General features: G+C 32.6%; 2 long non-coding RNA genes across 2 annotated transcripts; one reads left to right on the forward strand and one right to left on the reverse strand.

Moving 5' to 3' along the window:
- Positions 1-560: 560 nt before the first annotated feature.
- On the reverse strand, positions 561-6,957 carry LOC139512279 (uncharacterized). Its single transcript, XR_011662238.1, has 3 exons — positions 6,866-6,957; positions 3,231-3,323; positions 561-1,251 (listed from the first exon to the last, which is right to left on the reverse strand). It is a non-coding gene; the product is annotated as an uncharacterized lncRNA (long non-coding RNA).
- Positions 6,958-15,102: 8,145 nt separating this feature from the next.
- Positions 15,103-21,430, forward strand: LOC139512280 (uncharacterized). The gene is made up of 3 exons (XR_011662239.1): positions 15,103-15,689; positions 19,916-20,003; positions 20,697-21,430. It is a non-coding gene; the product is annotated as an uncharacterized lncRNA (long non-coding RNA).
- Positions 21,431-24,171: the final 2,741 nt, after the last annotated feature.

Below are 24,171 nucleotides of genomic sequence, written 5' to 3' on the forward strand. Positions count from 1 at the left end.
AATTTTTTGGATCTAGCACCACTGTTGAAAAAGTTATGCCCCTTTTTTCAACAATTTCCTCAGAGGAAAAGTACTTTTCCTCAAGGGAAATCAAATTTCCCTGAAGGAAAAAGATTTTTCCTCAAGGGAAATTGTTTTTTCCTCAAGGGAAAAAGATTTCCCTTAGGGAATTTGCTGCATAATTATTTCCTTTGAGGAAATTCTATTTCCTTAGAGGAAATTCTTTTTCCTTAAAGGAAATTCTTTTTCCTTTGAGGAAATTTGCAGCTTCAAATTTTCCTTGGAGGAAATACTTTTTCCTGTGAGGAAATTTGTAGCTTCAAATTTTCCTTGGAGGAAATACTTTTTCCTGTGAGGAAATTTTTGACAAACACTTTTCCTTGGAGGAAAATTCAAGACAACAAATTTCCTCTAAGGAAATCATTGATCTTCAAATTTCCTCTAGGGAAATTTCTGAACATCAAATTTCCCTTAAGGAAATGTTTTTCCTCTATGGAAATTTCATAACAGTACAAACAGTATTAATATATTTTCTCCTAGACTGAATTATTGATACAAAAGATAATTAAAACTTTAATACTGTAATACAAATTTTCATGGTGAGTATTAAACATACAAAAACAAAAGGCTGACTGTTTATCATGTTTAAGACAATACAATAATAAGCAAAACGCTATGAATATCATACCATTTGTGATGTTGTTAATATTGTGCTCATATTTGCATATTAAATAAAATAAACACTTTTCATGTCAAATTAACTTGTCTTCTGTTTCAGCTGCTGTGTATTCGACCCCCCACATAACTGTTCAGTGCATAAATAATTCAATCCACAAGACATCTTCCTTCAATTGGTCGAATAAATTTTGGCAACATATGTTCTTCAAACATCTTCTTTGTATATTTGATATGATGGAGCCATGTACATGAATGGATAAATCAGGTGTTTATTTCGACAACAAACATGACAAAGATACTATTTTTTTTCTTAATTTCTCCATAATCCATCAGTTAATATGAATGTAGGTTGTTACATTTTACACAATTGTGTTCTTTGATAGTACTCCATTTTGTTTATAGCAATTTTGTAGGATTTTTTCTATTTCTTTTTCCAGAAAAACACACAGTTGAGTTCATTTCACATTAATAATCCAATTAGCACATTATGTAGAAAAGTATTAACAATTAAGTTTCCTCTTCAGTATAGACCTGCAGGACCTGTTGATGATCATAAAAACCAAGATATCTGACCTATAAATACACAAAATTAAAAAAAAATGTTATAAATGGAGAAAAAAATTTGTAAGGGTTCCGCGGAACCCAGTGTCTCGCCTATTTTTGCTGTAAATCGCAGGCTCAACAACAATGAGGAAAAAAATCAATAAAAATATTCCTCTTGTTACTATTTTATGATTGTAAGAAAATCTAAGTCCATTTGAAAGTAAATTACAGAAAAAAACAGAGTAATCTTTTTACAAACTTTACTTCTGGATACAATCTTATGATCATAAATAAGGTTATTTCCAAGTTTGGTACAAACCCAGGATAGTTTAAGAAAGTTATTTAAATTTTAAAAACTTTAACCACAGAGTGAATGTAATGGTTCCCTGCAGAAAAAACTAAGTCCATTTATAAGTAAAATACGGAAAAAATTGAATTTTATTTTTACAAAATTTTCTTCTGGATACTATCTTATGATCATAAACAAGCTTCTGTCCAAGTTTGGTACAAACCCAGGATAGTTAAAGAAAGTTATTAAAATTCTAAAAACTTTAACCACAGAGTGAATGTAATGTTTCCCCGCAGAAAAAACTAAGTCCATTTATAAGTAAAATACGGAAAAAATGGAATTTTATTTTTACAAAATTTACTTCTGGATATTATCTTATGATCATAAACAAGCTTCTGTCCAAGTTTGGTACAAACCCAGGATAGTTTGAGAAAGTTATTAAAATTCTAAAAACTTTAACCACAGAGTGAATGTTTTGTTTCCCCGCAGAAAAAACTAAGTCCATTTATAGTAAAATACGGAAAAAATGGAATTTTATTTTTACAAAATTTACTTCTGGATACTATCTTATGATCATAAACAAGCTTCTGTCAAAGTTTGGTAGAAATCCAGTATAGTTTAAGAAAGTTATTAAAATTTCAAAAACTTTAACCACAGAGTGAATATTTGTTGACGCCGCCGACGACGCCGCCGACGACGCCGACGACGACGGAATGTAGGATCGCTTAGTCTCGCTTTTTCGACTAAAGTCGAAGGCTCGACAAAAACAGCAATATAAATAAGCTTATTTTATCATGTTTTAATGAACATTTTGAGAAACTTTCATTTGATATTCTTACTTGTCATGCTTATGCGTTCTCTTATTTCAGTGCTTTGTGTCCAAGATTTAATATTCGTTGTTTAGTGCCTTGCAGTGATATTTAAAGTTGAGCCACTTGCAATAGTTGTTATAGAATGTTCATATGTTGTGTTAATATTTGAACCACTGTCCTATATTATGGTCAGGTTGAGTGCTCACAGACATGAGGCCTAAATTAATATATTGTTTTTTTCCCTAATCCCTATTCTGACAAGCCAGGTGTGGGTAGTTAGGTAGGTAAATAATTTTATTTTTCCCAAAAGCTGAATATTATCGGATGATCCGGCAAGCCCGAAAATCAGAAATGAATAAAATAATATTTGGCTTAGTTTTGACAATAAAATTTTATGAGTAGGGCCATTTTTGCAGGGTCGGTCAGGATTGGAGAAACAAACAATATTTTATATTAGGCATGATTTTTTTTTATTAATTGTTATTGACTTTGAACATGTTGAACTAAATTGGATTGTTTAAATCTTTATATGTTGAGATCTTTAATGGATGACCTATAAAGGAAGTGTTTTCTCATTATTGAAGGCAGGCCCATGATTGGCCTTTAATTTCTTGCATCCGCTTCATTGAACTCTGGTGGATAAGTCACTCATTTACCATACCACATTTTCTTATTTTTATATGAGTCATCATTTAAAGGCAATTTCTTTTATTACTGTAATTCAGAAATTATCGAAACTTTTTAGTAATGCGAATAATGTGACTGGGTGAGTATCGCAAAAACAGAAACATATATATATATATATATCATGTAACTATATAGATCTTTATGCAGATTTTTTTTGTAATCACAATAAGTTGTCCATTCCCTGAAAAATCTGAATTTACAGTATATAGAAGTGGTCTTACCATTTAGGCCTTGTTGTATTCTGTTTATCTTGTTTTGCGCTCATTTCTATTGTAACTGTTTATATTTTTCATTATTTTTCTATATTTCTTGTCCTATAAAACATAAAAAGGGTAAAAACTATTATAAAACATCAGTTTGTGTTTTTCTTTATATTCAGTTATATTTAAAAAGAATGGAATATTTGTGCTATTTCATTTCACAAACTTTTTGCCAGTCATGACTTTCAAAGACTTTCACCCTGGTCAATAGTTTAAAAAACAAACATTCCCATACTTTTTCTTTGTGTTCGTACTAATTTTTCATTTGACAACAAAGACATGATTCAACTATTCTTCTAAAATTTGTTTCGCTTGACTACGTTAAACTCTGAAATATTGTTAACAGTATAATCTGTATGTGTCTCACTTGTCAAAATTTCAAATTAATATATAAATAACCAATAAAAATGCTATGCATGGCTCAGCTTGATACAAACGTACAGGTTGAACCCAGAACAGTTGGGGCAAGTATGGACACAACATTCAAGCTCGATAAACTCTGAATTTTAAATTTGGATTGTGATTCAATAGTTGATGCAGCATAGGTTTCTGACACAGAATGAATGCGGTCCAAGTACTTAAAAATTTTAAATTGACAATTAACCTCTAAAATGGTCCAATATTCAAAATCTCAATACATGGTTAGATGCAGCATATCAACATGATCAAAGAACCCCAATAATTCATTTTTTGGTGAAATCAAATAAAGTTAAATTTTGGACCTTTTAGAACTCAATGTGGACCAATTTGATAACGGGCCAAAATATCAAAAATCTTAATGAATGGTTAGATTCAGCATATCAAAGAGCCTCATATAATAAATTTTTGTTGAAATCAAACAAAGTAAAATTTTGGACCCCGATTTGGACCAACTTGAAATTTGGGCCCATAATAAAAAAATCTAAGTAAATATTCAGATTCAGCATATTAATCTGAACACCAAGAATTTAAATATTGTTAAAATCAAAATAAGTTTAATTTTGGACCCTTTGGACCTTAAGGTAGACCAATTTAAACAGGACCAAAAAACTAGGAATCTAAATACACAGTTAGATTTGGCATATCAAAGAACTCCAATAATTCAATTTTCTATAAAATCAAACAAATAAAATTGAGAATGGAAATGGGGTATGTGTCAAAGAGACAACAACCCGCCCAAATAAAAAACAACAGCAGAGGGTCACCAACAGGTCTTCAATGTAGCGAGAAATTCCCGCACCCGGAGGCGTCCCTCAGCTGGCCCCTAAACAAATATATACTAGTCCAGTGATAATGAACGCCATACTAATTTCCAAATTGTACACAAGAAACTAAAATTAAAATAATACAAGACTAACAAAGGCCAGAGGCTCCTGACTTGGGACAGGCGCAAAAATGCGGCGGGGTTAAACATGTTTGTGAGATCTCAACCCTCCCCCTATACCTCTAACCAATGTAGTAAAGTAAACGCATAACAATACGCACATTAAAATTCAGTTCAAGAGAAATCCGAGTCTGATGTCAGAAGATGTAACCAAAGAAAATAAACAAAATGACAATAATACATAAATAACAACAGACTACTAGCAGTTAACTGACATGCCAGCTCCAGACTTCAACTAAACTGACTGAAAGATTATGATTTCATCATATGAACATCAGGCACAATCCTTCCCGTTAGGGGTTTAGTATCATACCATCATAACATATATGAGAAGAACATAACCCGTGTCATGCCAACAACTGTTTTTAGAATAAATGTGTTTAGTTCCGATGCAAAGACCTTATCAATGACTCAATATTAACGCCAAAATATGCAATCTTTAATGACTTGACAACAGTATCGTAATTATAACCCTTCTTAATAAGTCTATTCAAAGGTTTTGTAAGTTTCTGAGGTGAATACTGACACCTTTGTGCTTTATAAAGAATATCACCATAAAAAATTGGATGTGAAATACCTGAACGTATTAAAAGTCTGCATGTTGAGCTATATTTACGAATAATGTCTTTATACCGATGATAAAATTTAGTAAATGTTTTGACTAGTTTGTGATATCGAAAACCCTGGTGTAATAATTTTTCAGTAATACATAAATTTCTCTCGTTAAAATCTAAAACATTGTTACATACACGAGCTTTACTATTGGCCCCTATTGGCCCCTAATTCATGTAATTCCTAAACTCTGAACAAAAACTCTGGTCACAAACCTTGTGTTTGAATTTCATAGATTTCTATTACTTGTACTAAAGTAATTAAGCGAAAACTAAATGTCCTGGGACAACGACGACTACATGATAAAATTGAGAATGGAAAAAGGGAATGTGTCAAAGAGACAACAACCTGACCATAGATTCGAGGGTTGGAATCCTTTTCTTTTACCGAGCAATGCATTTGAATGGGAGATATAGTTGGAACCCCTCTTTGCTCTTGGTTGGGACCCCCCTTTTAAAATGGCTGGATCCGCCCCTGAGAAGCATTATAGAAAAATCTATAAGCTTTAACTCAAAATAAGGATAATTTTATTTTTAAAGGGCAGGCACAGATCCAGAGAGGGGTTCAAGTGATTGGAACCCCCCTTTTTTTGGATTATCAATGCATTTCAATAGGGACATGTAATTGGACCCCCCCCCTTTTTCCCCTTTTGTCCTGGGTTAGAATCCCACCCCACCCCTTTTTAAAATGACTGGATCCGCCCCTTAAGGGTCTATAATTAAGTTTGACAACATCAGACATACTACTTTATCAACAAAAAAAATGCCACATTTCATCCAATTTAATTTCATCCCTTACTTGCTACATGTATTTCATCCATAATATTTAAAGAAATAAATTTGGGAGGAGTATGATTTTAATTTGCAAGTTATTAACTATCCAAACTAGAGACCTAATAGAGTAGATATATACTTGACTAATTTAAATCAAACTTGGGGTGACTGGGAACAAAGATTTAAGGGAATAGATGACAGTTTACCTACAATGACCTAGTTTCATAGCAATAGCATACATTAATAAAGACTACATGGTCATTCTTATGTTTAAACGTGGTTTAAACTTTGGGTGTTCATTTTTTAATGTTTAACATGTTTAAAGCTAACAGTTTCAACTACATACATGTATCAAGATTTGATCCTACATTATTTAAATATTGAAAAAAATAGCTTTTTAAATTTGGATCTATATATAATTGTGAATGTCACATGGATGTATTTTAATGTAAAGCATCTGAAAAATCATTAGCCCTCTCATATTTATTTCAGTTCTTCAAAAGGCAAATTTATATGAGCTTATGCTGAAAATAGAGATTTCTTATTAAGGAGAAATCCCTGCCCCCCTTTTTGTGTGAAAAATTTTGTTGATTATATAGGGAATCACAGAAACATGACTGAGGCAAGCATCCCCCATCTGAACCCCCCCCCCCCCCCCCCCCCCAATGAAAAGTTCTGGATCCCCCCGTCAACCTTTCACTCAGGTCATTGGTGAAGAGTTGTCACATGTTTGTTTAGCTTGTGTAGGTGTAAGTCAGTAAGGAGGCATGCAACCATTTGATGTGTAGGCCGGGTGAAAAATGTGATTATAATCTTGCTTTGTAAACTTGTGCTTTAAATAAAATTACCAATCCATTAAAAAATCTGTGAGCCCAATCTCATCCAGTGAAATAGATTATAGTCTGTTTTCGAAGTTATATGGAAGTAAGTTAGTAGTCCATTGCAAGGCATTTTTTCTAAGGAGAAGTGTAGAATGGGGGAATGGACCAATAAATTGATCGGATCCGAAATGTTCTTCCCAGTAAAGGAGCACCTATTATTTTGTAGGTAATTATTATTAGTGTCGGTGGTCTCACAAGTAAATCAGAGTGAATATTGCATGCACATTAAAATCGGTCTCTAAAAACACCGCAAAGGACCTCCTTTGTGCACAAAGGAGCACTAAGGACCTCAAAGAAGTTTAATAAGAGCACAAAGGACCTTAATTTCCCTTTAAAGCATTAAAATATTATAATTCCTGAAGAAAAATGTAAAAAAAAAAAAAATAGTTACAATAAAAATTGCGATTTTTATGATGTACGATTTGGTATAATCACCGGTATCGGTTTGGAACCGACTTTATATCCTGGCTATATGATAGCTCATGTATGTGAATTTTTAAATAGTTTTAATATGATATTAATGATAAAAACGTCATTTATTATTTTTAATATTTTGTTGTAATATTTTTTAAGAAAAAAAATATGTATTAAGTTAAATTGGTATTAAAGTTGAAGATATACGAACTGCACAGTCATGTGTTCTGTAATGGGTACGAATATGCATAATATTACGACCCTTTTCTATAAGATTTTACTTAGTAATACATTCATGAATTAGAAAATATTGAAAAAACACAAACATATGATATAAATACAGACTGGGTAATAAACCGAACAAAAATAAAGCAAACATTGTTGGTCAAGATTTCGACTCGAGTATTAATAAGGATTGTTTCATGAAGACTTGATAGCACTTGGGATAAAAAAACGTTATAAATTCTTTACAGTTAATTATTAGCGTTAAAAGACTGTCTTTAAAAACAATTACATTCAGAAAATAATAAAATATGTATTTTTAAATTATAAATATATTTAAAAAAACAAAAGAAAACTATAGACATATGCACAATAATAATATACCTACGGGTCTCGAGGCCAATACAGCAAACCTTGAATCTATACCAGTGCCAATACATAAACAGCCAGTTAAAAACACTATAAAAACATAGTGTATTTTGAAGTTTATGAAATACGGATTGACAAATTTAAACTAATTACCTACCTTTATAATTATTGCCATAGTATTCCCTTTGTGCCTTTAGAAACGTTTTCGTCATAGCAATACTGACATATTACCATACATAAGAAAGCTAGCTGATGATGAAATATGAAAGCAAAACATCGGTATCCTTACATAATTTTCGTAGTTTTGGTAAAGTCTGTTATCTTAAAATATATTACAACAACAAAATATTAAGAATAATAATTGACGTTTTTATCATTTATATCATATTACAACTATATAAAATTTTACATACATGAGCTATCACTTTCCCGGATATAAAGTCGGTTCCAATCCGATATCGGTGATAACATCCAATCGTACATTATAAAAAAAAAATCGCAATTTTTATTGAAATTATTTTTTTTTTTTTACATTTTTCTTCAGGAATCAGAATATTTTTATGCTTTAACGGGAATTTCAGGTCCTTTGTGCTTTTATCAAACTTTTTTAGGGTCCTTAGTGCTCCTTTGTGCTCCTTTGTGCACAAAGGAGGTCCTTTGCGGTGTTTTTAGAGACCCCATTAAAATTAGCAGAGAAGAGACAATTATCAACTTGTGTATAATTCATTTTCTCGCAGTTATTTACGGTAAATCAGCTATATAGACATAGGAAGATGTGGTGTATGTATATATATCCCAAAACAGGTGTTCGGTTCTAGTACTATATAGTGGCTATAGTATATGACTTTTAAATAACAATTATCAATTATATCTGTATTCTGTGGCGGGTCGAAGGGGATGGAATCCGGGGTTGGCCTCCCCTAGCATTTTGTGAGCAAGCATTGCATAAATGATAATCTCGGGAATCCTCTCAAGTTCCTATATACAAGGTGATAGGACGTTCCGTTGGAATAGGTTACCTGTGCATCAGGAAAAGTTTTAAGGCATAGCGTGAAAAGGTAACCTATTCCAACGGAACCGAACGTCCTATCACCTTGTATATAGGAACCTTAAAAATATGTGAATAGGTCGGGAAAAACTCTCTTTTGACACCTAGGTATGCTTACACACCCCTTATTTAATGGAGACATGTAGTTGGAACCCCCTTTATTATGGCTGGATCCGCCCATGATTTTACATGTAAATCAAGCCCCGGGTATTTGTTGGCATAACGGTAACCACGAAAGGGGGGGGGGGGGCTAATTAAAAGCACGAGGAATTATAAATATACAATTCATCAGGGGTAGAGTGCATCGAGGAATGGGAATTAAAATTGTCTCTTCACGATGATCGAAAAAAGTATCTTGCACGTTATTTTCATCATCTTGTCTGAAACACTCTGAATAATGAGCTTCAAGGCGAAAACAAGGCATGTGAAATACTAATAACATACACTTCTTTTTTTATACGTTGTATGGACAAACCCATAAATCCCTCAACAAAAATTGCTTGATTCATGTCATATCAAATAAATTACAGCGCGGAAAGGTAACTTTAATTTAATATCAAAACTAAATTTTTGTTATATTTTTCAATAAATTTATAAATCTTAATTAGGCATGCGTTGCGTGAGTTCCATTTCATGAGACCTACACAAATTTCTATAAAACAAATCAAAAATTATAAATACAGTTTTTCAATTCTTTCCGGCATAGATAAAAAAAAATATGTATATAATCAAGGATTTGTATAGTAAGAAAATCCTTGATATAATCTATATACGATTTGGTTGAATTATTTCACTTCATTATAATGATAAATCCTTTAGTTCTTAAATTTTTAATTAAAATGAATTTATCATTTTGATATCTAACGATAAACTTTTTAAATTGAAGTGACATGGTCAGTAACCTAATTAGTTGCATGGCTGATTACCATCTTACAGGTGACCCAGTAATTTTCCATATGACAGTAGCGTGTACCCTCGGGGTTATATCGGGGTGTGTATAACTTATTTTCTTGGGAACATCCTGTCCACGTGTAGTACTTAGCATATATTGCAACAGATGACATTAAACAAATTTTCTTTGTAGCATCGGAGGCAATTTCATGTTCGACCACACAAAATATTTCACAAAAAAGATATGATAAAATCAAAAGAAAAAGATAAAGAAATATTAACAAATAAAGGTGGAATTGAGTAAACGGGGATTCGTGTTTTTATGAGCTTATTTTCAGTGGACAACAACAAATGGAAGTTTTTAACGACCCTGTGTGACCTATAGTTGTTAATGTTTGTGTCATTTTGGTCTTTTGTGGATAGTTGTCTCATTGGCAATCATACCACATCTTTTTGACTGGCTATATACATGATATAATATATATAGCACTTGCACGGTCGGTCCAGTGGACATATTTCATACTAGATAACTTATACAGTAATTCTTTTTATATATATGAAAATTATTGTCCGATCTGATACACGTACCTATAATGTACAGAATTTTGAACAGCTTCAAATATATGGGGTCCGTAGAAACACCGCAAAGGACCTCCTTAGTGCACTAAGAACAAAAATGTGCACTAAGGACCTGATGGAATGATACAACTGTCACAAAGGATATGGCATATAGAAATAGACTTTGTAAAAGGAGAAGGTCCGGTAAGACACCTTTTTGGCCCCAAAATATAGCAGTTTTACAAAATTGTTAAAAGTAAACTTTTAGTTATTTTTTGGACAGTAGAATGCTTCTGCTACATAAATATGGGCTGTTTTTGACAATACATGGCACACATATCGGGTACAAGCACCATAAAGTCATGCTAAATTGCAAAAACCATCTGAAAAGTGACATTTTCCGGCATATTTGGTGGATTTTTCATATTTAATTGAGCTTTTAATGACAAAATCAGTGAAAATCTTCCACATACACTAATAGAATCAAATAAAATAGACATTTAAGTGTTTCAAAAGTGGTCAAAATCTTTCGTCAGATGAACCTGAAATTTGAGGCCAAAATCGGTCCTTACCGGACCTACTCCTTTCATAATTTTAAATTATATTTTTTCTAATGTTTTCTCGACACGTGCCTCAAAAAGTTGATTGTCACCTTTAGTATAATCGATAGCAATTCATGTTCGCTCAACCTTGGCCCGTGATCTACTAGTATACTGATTAAACATGTATATGGTATTTCAAATTGTTCTCTATTTTTTCCCATTTGTTTGTTTCTGCCGTATTTATTCTGTCTGCTATATTTTTTACTTCTAAATTAATGGCGTATTTTCAACTCTTTTCAGTTTGGGAATTTTTTATCCTTTTAATTTTAAAAAGACAAATAATTGTGAACACTTCACGGAAAAGTGAGGATTGATATTTGGTTGCTTAACGTCCAGTTGCCAATACTTCATTCATTTTTCTAATGTTAAGAACTATGCCATTTATCAATATTTCGATTTGAGCGTTACTGATGTTGTTGTAGACGAAACGCGCGTCTGGCGTACTAAATTATAATCCTGGTACTTTTGATAACTATCACAGCAATGTTTTTAAACATGTTTAGGAAAGGAACATATTTCTGATTCGATGTTTATATACAAATGCATTACAAGTATAAATATGTATAGGTTGATGTATAGTCCCTTCGATGTTTTAGACTGTAAATAAATTATGACCAATTTATTTCTGACATCTTCTTCATTTTTAACTTTTGTGGATAGGTGTTTCATTGACAGCCGTACCACATCTCCTTTCGCTTATTTTTGTTGTATATATTTTTTAATTCACTTTCCTTGTCTTTTAAAATATATTTATTCCATTATTTTTATTTGATGCCGAAAATAAGAATACGAAGTTATTTGTTAAATGCTATAAATAAGCGAAGTAAAACAACCGTTAATAATTATGTATATGAGCATTTAAACAGGGGCGGATTTAGGCGGGGGCGTGGCGGGCGTGCGGCCCCCCCCCCCCCCCCCCAACCCCTAAAATTTGCAAAGCATGGGTTGTCCGGACGTAATAAAGTATCCGACGAAAGCTAATGTCGTCGCATTCAATCTGTCGTAACATTCAAACAAGTATTACTATATAAAACAGTAATTTAACAGATTCATTTAACGTGATTACTAATCAACTGACCTTTTGTTTATTTAAGTTCTATAAACATGTTACACAGTCACTTCAAAGGAAGGTGTCAAAAGCGGTACTGCGTTTGATGACAAATATCATAGGCTTTTAGCAGTTAGAATAAAAAAAATTGTGACATTCTAGTTGCAGTTTTAATAAACAATTTCTTTGATAATCGAAGTTCAAAAACATCCCTACATCACTTTACCACGAAGAAGGTGGGAGCCCTACCCGCTATTTGGGTAACCGGTTGGTTATTTCATCATACCAAGAAAGCAGTGTAAGTTAGATTCTTTCTTAAGGAAAGATAAAGATTATGGTTCAAGCGAGAGGTTAGTTTGTTAATTTGACTCATTATTTAATATCTCTGTGACAATACATGATTTCTCACTTGCAACATGTAAAATTTGCCGAAGCATGCATAAATGGTCAAGGCCCAAACCCGTAGGTACTACCGTATTACATGGGATCCCAAGAAAATAAGCACAATGAATTGTTTAAGGATCTCATTTTGATTTTAGTGGTTAGCGGCCATTTTTGTTTGTTTTACAGTATGTAAAAAGTCTAGCACGACCTCCGAAAATAGAACAAAAATAAAAACACGTATCATGAATTGACAAATAAATTGTACCAGTAATCATTTTCGTTTTCAATACCTTATATTGGTCAGATGAGCTATCGTCATTTGCTTCGTCTCACTTTGTTTATATGGAGAATCAGTTTGTGTACTCAGAATTGTTTCTATTCTACTTTTGTTCAGTCCCGTTTTCTGGTAAATATATATAGGTAGTCAATGAACAGAAACTAATAGATTTTTTGTTAATTATGGTTAATGTAGATTGTCATTTAAATTATGCGGTTTTAGATTGAAACTTTAATTTCTCGCTCATTTTACCACAAATGTTTCTCGCCACACTTCGCTTGGCAAGATATCTATCTACAATGCACCTACTCTAGAAGAATATTTCAATAACTTTGATAATTTTAACCTCAAAAAAATTTTCGAAATTTTATTCTGCGCCCCCCTAACGTCAAATCCTGTATCCGCCCCTGCATTATATCTATTTATAAAATATTTTAAATACAAGCAGACATACCATTTGTGACACCAATTTCATTTATTTCCAAATCTTAAAATCATACATTTCCGTTCTTTAGCGTTTCTTAATAATGGCAGAACGGGCTTAAGAGTCATATGATTAAATTAACTAAATAATTTAGTTCTCCCACATCATTAGCGGATTTAGGGGGTTAAAGCGAGCCCACCCCCGGTTGAAAATCTTAAAATATTTTTTGTATTAACCATTTCTTGTTTTAATGTTATCTTTACTATAATTTGAATATCTAGCACTGAATAGAGTGACACGTTGTCGCTACACTTCTTTAAATATACACAAGTCATAATAACATTGGCCAGAGGGTAACTTGATAATTAGAGGACCAAAGGATTTAATTAAGACAATCCAAGGCTGCTATCTCTATATTTTATTATATATATCTTTATTAGCCTCCCTTAGAGTGATACAACAATTGCAAAACGGGTAGATACGATCTGTAATCAAATAATTAAACTTATAAGATTAATACTTAAAATTTTATTTAGAGTAACCATATGCCGGATGAACAAAAAGTGTGCCATTTCTTGGAAAACATATGGTTTGGTATAACATGAAAACTTCTCTTAGTGTTTTAAACATTTCTCACATAACCCCTCCCCCAAACCCCCACTTCAAGCTCTGGATCCGCGCCTGCCCATAGTGCTTATTACATTATAAAATAAAATGGTATTCATCTTCAATTGTTGAAATAAAGATGAATTGTTAAAAAAAAAAAAGCATTGACACCAGTTTAAAGTTATCGTTCATAGAAGACAGTTATGATTTATTCTATAATTCTCTTTTTAAAACGTAAAATAATTTTACCTCTTGGAGTTTTTCTATATATTACTTCTGTAATCGGATTTTGAAGAACCCCATGGACACCACATACTCTCAAATGTCTTTCAAGGAATAATGATAGTATGTAAACTCTTGTGTTGTTAGTAAGGAAATGAAATATCAAAAGCATTTGTTTCTCAATTTTAATCTCAAAATAGGGTTCTTTAAATAAAAAAAAAGCTTGCATAGCAATTTCCTTAAAAACTAAATATATATAACAAAGGCAAAGTTTTAAAACACAAAATTTATTTTTTATTTTTCTTTCATAAACTTGAATTTATACCACGCTAAACCGTTAGGTTAACAACCATTGATTAATCAATAAGTAACGATCAAAAGACAATTGTTTATTGGATTAGGTTGATTGAACATGATGATTCGGGAATCTGCAATAAACCGTTGGTCACGTGGCGAGTGGCAGGCGTTGATTAAAAAGTCATTTAACTTCAAAATTACAAAATCTATTGATACCTTACTTTATAGATTTGAGGTTTTTAATCATATCCTCTTATATTCATGTTCGCTGTGATCTTAAAACATCGTTTTAGTGTCCTTAATGCAAAAACTTTCTTCTTAGTGCACTAAGAAGTCTTTTGCGGTATTTCTACACACCGAAATATATGGCCTTATTATTGGTAATATACCATATTAGTGTCACTAATGGCTTAACGTGTTACCAAATTAAAAAGAAGAAATAGACTCAAAACCGCATTTTTAACTTTAGATTTTTTTTCAATCCCAAAATAGAGAAGAGGTCCGGTATACAGACTTATTAAAAAGTCCAGATGAGAAGTTTAACTTGCTTTTCTATTCCCGGCACTTTTAACTGTTTCTTGACGCATGAAAAAAAAAAAATGCAGTACCTGGTTACAGTTGCGCATTGACAAATTATAATCTTTCGATTAAATGATCTTAAATCTGTATGGTCTTAATTTTAAAAGTTATAAAATCTAAATGTGAAGTGATCTAAAATGTTCAATATTAATGAGTATTTTCGCTGTGAAATGAATCTAAGGTCGTCTAAAAGTATATACATGTGTATTTGACCCAACTACTGACTACATAGTAAACTATATGTACCTATAAGCGGGGTCTGAGCGGGACTCGGGATTGTCGAGGCGTATTTTTTGTAAACGTGACACATGAAAGTCAAATTATGAGGGAGGGTAGGAGGGGTACTGATCCCGAAATCCCGAGCTTAAAAACACGAAATCCCGAAATCCCGGGCTTAAAAACACGAAATCCAGAGGTCCCGAAATTCGAAAAAAGAATTATCGTATCCCGAAAGGGTCAATCCCGAAATCCAGAGCTTAAAAACACCCGATCCCGCAGTCCCGATAAAGGTCCTATATCCTCCCTCAAATTATTGTGCCGTGAAAACGCGAAATGAAGTTTAGCGGGACATGGGAAATTACAAAAATAGCAGAATTGTTCACTTACATAGTGTAAGCGGGATGGCATCATGCGAGAATCTAAAAAAATAAGTAGTAACTAAGCGGGATCCGTGAACAAAACCCCCAATGAGACCCCCATTAGTTGTGGCTTATTTTGGTCTTTTTAGTTAGTTTCTTTCCCCTCCATTACTTGACCGTTTTTGTAAAACAACAGCACTCGAGGTCTGACAGTATTTTACCAAGAAATGCACAAACTATTCAAAAAGAAGGCCTAGAAAATTTAAATATTGGTATGCACACATACTCCCCTCTCAGCACAGACAATTATATTTTTGTAAAGGCACCAAACTCGTTTCTAATATTTATAATAGAACCGAAAAGAAAATGGAAATGGGGAATGTATCAAAGAGATAACAACATGACCAAAGAGCAGATAACAGCCATAGGTCACCAATGGGTCTTCATTGCAACGAGAAAATCCCGGAACCTGAGACTGGGGTGGATCTAGTCATATAAAGGAGTGGTTCCTCACCCAGGACAATTTTTTTTTTGGGGGGGGGGGGTGTCCAACTTCATGTCCCCATTCAAATGCATTGATCATCCAATAAAGAAAGGGGGTTCCAACATGTCCAACCCTCAGCCCCCCTGGATCCGTGCCTGTGAGGCATGCTTTAGCTTGCCATTAAACAAAAATGTATACTAGTTGAGTGATAATGGACGTCATACTAAACTCTTCAATATAAAAAAAAAGAAATTAAAATAAAAATCATACAAAGGTCACAAAGGCCATAACTTCTGGCTCCTGGATTAGGAAAAGTGCAAAATGCAGTGAGGATAAAAGCCTTTACTGTAAATTCCTGAAATTACAATTATATAAATCATCTCACATCTTTGTGCATTTCTGGAAATTGGTCATATTAATAAATGCATGCAATATTTTCAGAAAATTTCAATATATAGGCTTTTAAAAGTCAATCTTGTGCATGATTATCAATGATTATACTCGCACAATTAACACATGTGGTTCTCAAAACTCAGAGGTGTCTATGCTATTTATGACAACATTTTAATCAAGTATAAATTTACAAAATTTGTTTAGAACTATATGATTTTTAGGTTTTTAAGCATAGATATAGTAGGTCAGGATCTGCGAACTCTCACTGACTGACTGAGCACATGAATTCAACACTAGTTTTTTGGTGATGTTGGTGTTGCTTAGTGTTTTGTTTTGTTTTTCTTTTCTGCATCTTATGTTTTGCCTTGGCATTGTCAGTTTCTCTTTCATTGCCTTTGTTTTTTTTTTGTTATGTTAAATAACAAGTCACAAGAGAGAAAAAACAATAAAAATATGTGAAAAAATGGCTGAGTTCAGTATATATTAAGGAAAGAGATAACAAATAGCTAAATAAGAAAAAAGAAAATTCCTTTTCTACAGTCAATTGTCTGATAATCTAGAAGATAGCCTGATTTGGTCTAATTCTCCTGAATTCTAGCAGGTACTTTATTCCAACTTTTTTAATTCAAACAAACCATGTCTTAGATAGTCTTGGAATTAGAATACATTAATCATAAAATTTTCATAATACTTTGGTGAATTATCTATTGATATAATCATGATAATTAAGCTCCTTTTTAATTTTTAGGGATTTAAAATTTTTGATTTAAAGTTGGGGATTTTATTCATAAAAGGGGGGATTTTTCCAGTACGTATACTATTAATAATGCTTTGAGCAATTTTCATGAAACTTGGTGAATTATTTTTGTATAACATAAACATGATAATTTTCCTTTTAATTTAAAAAAAAATCTGATTTATGTCATTGTAATTTCATGACTTGGGATTAGGATAGTCTCAAGAATGCTTTCACAAATTTTTATGAAACTTTGGTGAATTGTTTTTATATCTTGAAAAACTCCCTTTTTAGCTCACCTAACCTGAAAGGTCAAGTGAGCTTTTCTCATCACTTCGCGTCCGTCGTCCGTCGTCCGTAAACTTTTACAAAAATCTTCACCTCTGAAACTACTGGGCCAAATTCTACCAAACTTGGCCACAATCATCCTTGGGATATCTAGATTAAAAAATGTGTGGCGTGACCCGTCAAACCAACCAAGATGGCCGCCATGGCTAAAAATAGAACATAGGGGTAAAATGCAGTTTTTGGCTTATAACTCAAAAACCAAAGCATTTAGAGCAAATCTGACATGGGGTAAAATTGTTTATCAGGTGAAGATCTATCTGCCCTGAAATTTTCAGACGAATCAGACAACCTGTTGTTGGGTTGCTGCCCCTGAAATGGTTATTTTAAGGAAATTTTGCAGTTTTTGGTTATTATCTTGAATACTATTATAGATAGAGATAAACTGTAAACAGCAATAATGTTCAGCAGAGTAAGACCTACAAATAAGTCAACTAGACCAAAATTGCCAGTCGACCCCTTAAGGAGTTATTGTCCTTTATAGTCAATTTTTAACAACTTTTAATCATTTTTTGTAACTTTTCTAAAAATCTTCTTCTCTAAAACTACTTTGCCAAATTTATTCAAACTTGGCGACAATTATCATTGTGGTTTATAGTTTAAAAAATGTGTCCGATGACCAAGCCTACCAAACAAAATGGCCAACATGGCTAAAATTAGAACATAGTGGTAAAATGCAGTTTTTGCTTTATAATTATATCTTTGAAACCAAGACATTTAGGGCAAATCTTTCAAGATTTTAATGTCCATCAGAATAAGATATATCCCCTCACAAATTTTCAGTTGAATCGGACAACCTGTTGTTGGGTTGCTGCCCTTAAATTGGTTATTTTAAGAAAATTTTGCAGTTTTTGGTTATTATCTTGAATACTATTATAGATAGAGATAAACTGTAAACAGCAATAATGTTCAACAAAGTAAGATCTACAAATAAGTCAGCATGATCAAAATTGTTAGAGGACCCCCTAAGTAGTTATTGCCCTTTAGAGTCAATATTAAACAACTTTTCCTCATTTTTGTAACTTGTATAAAAATCTTTTCTAGAACTACTTGGCCAAATTTAACCAAACTTGGCCACAATCATAATACTAGGGTATCTATTTTTAAAAAGAGTGTCTAATGACCCCGCCTACCAACAAAGATGACCGACATCAGTAAACACATTAACAGGTGAGCGACACAGGCTCTTGAGAGCCACTAGTTATTATTATGTCCCAAAGTGGAGGGGGCATAATGTTTAACACTTGTCAGATCGTTTGTCCGTCTGTCCCAAAGTTGTTTTTTGTTCTCTTACAGTACTTTAGTTTGCCTCAACCAAATTCAATTAAACTTTTACAAAAGCTTATTATCACAATTCTCAGATCAAGTTTGAATTTTGGTGATGTCAGTAGTACTGTACTAGAGTATCAGAGTTATGCCCCTTTAGAAATGGGGAAAATATGCTGAATTTTTGGTTTCCTGTTCTCTAAAATTTAGTTTGTCTCAACCAAATGTTATGAAATCAATACACAATGCTTATCATCACAAAATACAGATTAAGTTTGAATTTTGGTAGTGTCTCTTTTACTAAATTCTATAGTTATGTTCTTTAAAAATGGAAAAAATTGTTTCGGCCTTCTAACTTAAGTTTTCCTCAACCAAATTTTATTAAACTTTAAAAAAATACTTTTTATCATAATTTTAATCAGATCAATTTCAAATTTTGGTAGTAAAACTTTTACCGTTCTTCAGTTATGTTCCTTTAACCCTTTCCTCCATAGTGACACCTTTTGACGCCACCCCCTTTACTCCATAATGACGCCTTTTGACGCCTGTGTAGTACCTCTGTTGAAACGCTTTGACTACAAAGTGTCTGCAGTAGACTTAATTAAATTTGTATCCAATATGAAAAGGAATGTCATAGGAATATCTGACTTAAATTTATTTGATGAAATATTTGTTTTTCGCAATGCATTAATACTTTAAAGCATATTTTCAGGATTCTATTGAAAAATCCTATGCGAATCAAGTATGCAAAAAAAAAAAAATTCAATGGAGGAAAGGGTTAAAACTTTGAATAATATGCAAGCTGGAGTATCATTCCCTATTTATCATGTATATTTTTTATAAGATGCAGAGTTAAGGAACTTTAGTTGTTGCAAAGTTATTTTAAAATTGTCCATTTTCAAAAACTTTGAAAGGTTTTTAGAAATTTATGTATTTGTTAAAAAAATCGCAGCCTTAAACTTATAGTCACTTGAGATATATATCTATAAATGGAGCCAAATTATATAGATGTTTTATGTCAATAAATACCACTGTTTGTGCATGTTTTTTTTTTTTTTTTGGAGGGCAGGGGTCTTATTTGCACAGTGCTCATAGTTTTTTAGTCGATCATTAAAATTCATTTAAAGCTTAAAGACCAGCTATAAGGACAAGAAGCTTATCAAGCACTCACGATTTAGATTTTTATTAAACACACATTAATATACATAATGTACATTAAACAGAAAAAAATATTGATGCAAGATGTCATTCAACTTTTACTCTTTTATGTATAGGACAAGAACTATAGAAGATACAGAGAAATTATATACAGCAGAAATGATAGGCAATGTAAAATTTGCAGAAGCCAACTAAACCTAAATGGTAAGGCACCTTTTAATATAAAAAAGTTATTGAACTTGAAAGATGATTACTAGTATCATGATTACTATAAAAATTAAAAGATGTGGTATATTAAATATGAAAACTATCATGGCTTTGAGAAAGCAATTGTAGGCCTGTTACGACCTTCAATAATGAGAAAATCCATACCCTATACTATAGTCAAAGAAGGCAGCTATAAATGACCTAAAGATGAAACATTGAAACAATCCAAACTGTAAAACTAATCATGGTAATTGCCTAGTTTATAACAAAATGAATTACAAAAAATAAATATGACCGGTATGAAACAACAACAACAACAACCACTAAATTTTAGTGTCAGACTAAACTGACAAAAGCTACAGGCTCTGAACTTTGGACAGGCACAATAGGAATATGGCAAGGTTATATAAAATAAGATGTGGTATGATTGCCAATAAGACAACTCTCCACCAGACAACCAATGATGTAAATTTCCTGCAAACACGGACTTGACTTCTGTAAATCAACTAATTTTTCGTGAATACTTTATTTGGCATTTTATACTTTCTAGTCTACATCGCAGTTATTTATTTTTCTCGAGTTCAAGTTTACTTAATGTATTTTAATAAGGAAAGATACACATGAAAAACATTTATTGCTGTTTCTCTCTCCATTTATAACATTTTATTTGTTTATTTTGTGTATTTATAGGTGATCAGACATCTTGGTTTTCATGATCAATAGGTCATTACTGAAGAGGAAACTAAAAGTTGAAATTTATTTACATAGTGCATAATTGGATTAATTTGAAATGGAATGTGTGCTTTCCTGCAAAAAAGAAATAGGAAATTTCAACATTATCACATGATAATGACCATAAACAAAATGGAGTTCTATCATAGATACACAAAAATACTATTGCATAAAAGCAACAACATATCTTAATCAAAAGAAAGGAGAATGCTGAACAAATACTATTTTGTTGTTGAAAAAAGGAACACCAGTTTTATCCACTCATTTACATCACTCCCTCATATCAAATATACAGAAGAAGATCATTGAAGAACAATTTGCAAAAATGATTTCTCTTAGAATTGAAGGGAATTGTTTAGTGAATGGAATAATGTATTCACTGAATTCTTACGTAGTGGATTGAATAACTGTATACAAGCTGAAACAGAAGAAATTCTAATTTAAAATAACACGAAAAGTGTTTATTTTATTATTTAATCTGCAAATATATAAACAAATTCTTTAGAACACCACAAATGGTATGACATTCAAATTGGTTGCTTATTAATGTATTGCATTGAAACAATTACAAAGAAAATAGAAGCATTTGCTCCAAAAAAAAATATAAATCAAAGTTAAATTTATATAAAAAGTATAAACAATACCTAGATCTAAACAGTCAGACTGTATTATTTTCAATGTCATTAAAATGTTGAGTCAAACATATATTAAAGTTTTAAATATCATTTGCATCAATTATACAGTCTTGTAATAATTATATTCATACTGTTTGTATACATGGTGTAGTGAAGAAATGTTTAACAAGTAAAAATAAGGGAAAACATTTCCTTAAGGGAAATTTGATGTTCAGAAATTTCCTTAGAGGAAATTTGAAGAACAATGATTTCCCTAGAGGAAATTTGTGGTCTTGAATTTTCCTCCAAGGAAAAGTGTTTGTCAAAAATTTCCTCACAGGAAAAAGTATTTCCTCCAAGGAAAATTTGAAGCTACAAATTTCCTCACAGGAAAAAGTATTTCCTCCAAGGAAAATTTGAAGCTGCAAATTTCCTCAAAGGAAAAAGAATTTCCTCTAAGGAAAAAGAATTTCCTCTAAGGAAATAGAATTTCCTCAAAGGAAATTATTATGCAGCAAATTCCCTAAGGGAAATCTTTTTTCCCTTGAGGAAAAAACAATTTCCCTTGAGGAAAAATCTTTTTCCTTCAGGGAAATTTGATTTCCCTTGAGGAAAAGTACTTTTCCTCTGAGGAAATTGTTGAAAAAAGGGGCATAACTTTTTCAACAGTGGTGCTAGATCCAAAAAAATTTAGGACAAATATCAGAGAACCAATACCAACCAAGTTATCAACTTTGTTTTGACTTAACTCCAAAAATTAAGGTGACAACTTTTGCACTCAGCGGAATTGCAAACTTGTCCCGGAGACTGTTTACATTATATTGTCATGATTTGGTAGACGTTTCATCCAACTTAATGGATGTTTAAAAGAATATTTTGCCATTCTCGTGGAGGAATTGTACCTTGTTAAATGGACTTGTAAAAAGTGTAGACTTATGAAAGAAACATTTTGTACTGGGTCTCAAGTTGACCACTTGGATTTATATTTAATCCGCTTAACATCAATTACAACATGGATTTATCATTAATGCGACCACTGAATATTTGCTTTTACTCATCCAAATTTATGTTTTGATTTCACTGTTCGCATGTTAAAGATGTGTATTTTAATAAAGTATCTGAACATCTGTATTTGGTTTCATTTGCCAGAGCTCAGTCACAGCGGAACGAACCATTAATCGACAAGAGGGAACGGTGACGCATAGCCACCCGACCCTCCTGTTACACATGTAAACTGGAATTCTCGCTGCACCTTAGACCCACCAACTGAATGTTAAGTCAAACTTCTAACTTTGGGTTTGGAATGCAATATAACTTCACATTCAATGGTGAACACCATCTCCAGGTTAATGGAACAGCAAAGGGAACAAAAATGGCCCCTTCTGTTGCCAATATGTTTATGGGCAAATTAGAACAGCAAATTATAAACACTTCTCTTTATCATGTATCGACTATAATGATATTAAGTGGGAGAATACTTAACTTTAACTTCATGCGTCCATTCAACATGCCAAAGACGCCTCACTAAATTCACTTAGGAAATGTCGGACTCTATAAGATCAGACTATTTTTGACACAGCTACACTAGTGTAGGATGGAATCATATTTACAGATATAGGAAGATGTGGTGTGAGTGCCATATCTGTATTGCATAGTAGCAGACAAAAATCAATACCTTTCTTTCACGAATTTTCACCGAAACCAATGTACAGAGAGTATGTCCTCTGTCAGGCCATCAGAATAAAGTGGCTGATCTATTTTGCTTTGCCTATGATACTGTGAAAAGGCGGTTACAAGAGCTCCGTGGTCACCCAAAAAAATCATGACTTTAGCAGAAAACATATTGTTTCTTTCGTGATAAGAAAATCAGCCGAGTTGAATTGTTAACAATATAAAGATAAACATGACAAAAGGTGTACAAAAGAGTCCCGTTTGTGCTGACATAAAATTTCAAATTTGACAAATAATCCCACATTACCCGCTAAAAACGACTAGAAATCGAAAATTATCCGAGAGCCACCCGTACTGGCTTATCGTAGTCCCAAAGGCTTTAAAGAAATGATAGTGGGATCCGATATATCCTCTAAACAAGACTCTTCGTCATCTCCTATAGTGTAAATGTGATAAACAGTGTGTTGGTGAGTCCGAACAACATTTCACAAACGTATGAACGGCTATCGTAGTGACTATAAATGCAATAAAAACAATAATTCACTTTAACCGTAAGAGGGGGGAATAATGGTTTACACTAGTATTTTTTAGGGGCCCTTTATAGCTTGCTGTTCGGTGCGGGCCAAGGCTCCGTGTTGAAGACCGTACCTCGACCTATAATGGTTTACTTTTATAAATTTTGACTTAATTGGATGCAGATTTGTCACATTGGCACTCATACCACATCTTCCTATATACATCTTCTTCCTCTCAGTCGACGATGGAGAAATCAAAACTCAATCGACTATAATCATCAATGACAAAAACACTGTTTGGTCTACGGAAAAGAGAGAATAACTCGTTTGGATGAATCACCAATAAATCTCTTTGAGTAGCAATGGGTATGCAAAAGATTTTTTTTGATAAGAGTGTCCAAACATTGGTTTAATAAAAGTTTAATTGTATTCTCTCCAGTATGTTGGGAAGTCAGAACAGCCATTTCACAAACGTATGACCTATCGTAGTGACTGTGAATGTAAGTCCGACATATATCTCAATCGACGATTGCCATCCTCATGCCACAATGTGCCAATCTCAATCGACTGACTATGAACATCATTGATAACTTGGTTGGCTTGATCTTTAAAATAATATTTCTTAGTAGTCAT

This window comes from Mytilus edulis, chromosome 2 (assembly GCF_963676685.1).
Source record: "Mytilus edulis chromosome 2, xbMytEdul2.2, whole genome shotgun sequence".
Lineage (NCBI taxonomy): Eukaryota > Metazoa > Mollusca > Bivalvia > Mytilida > Mytilidae > Mytilus > Mytilus edulis.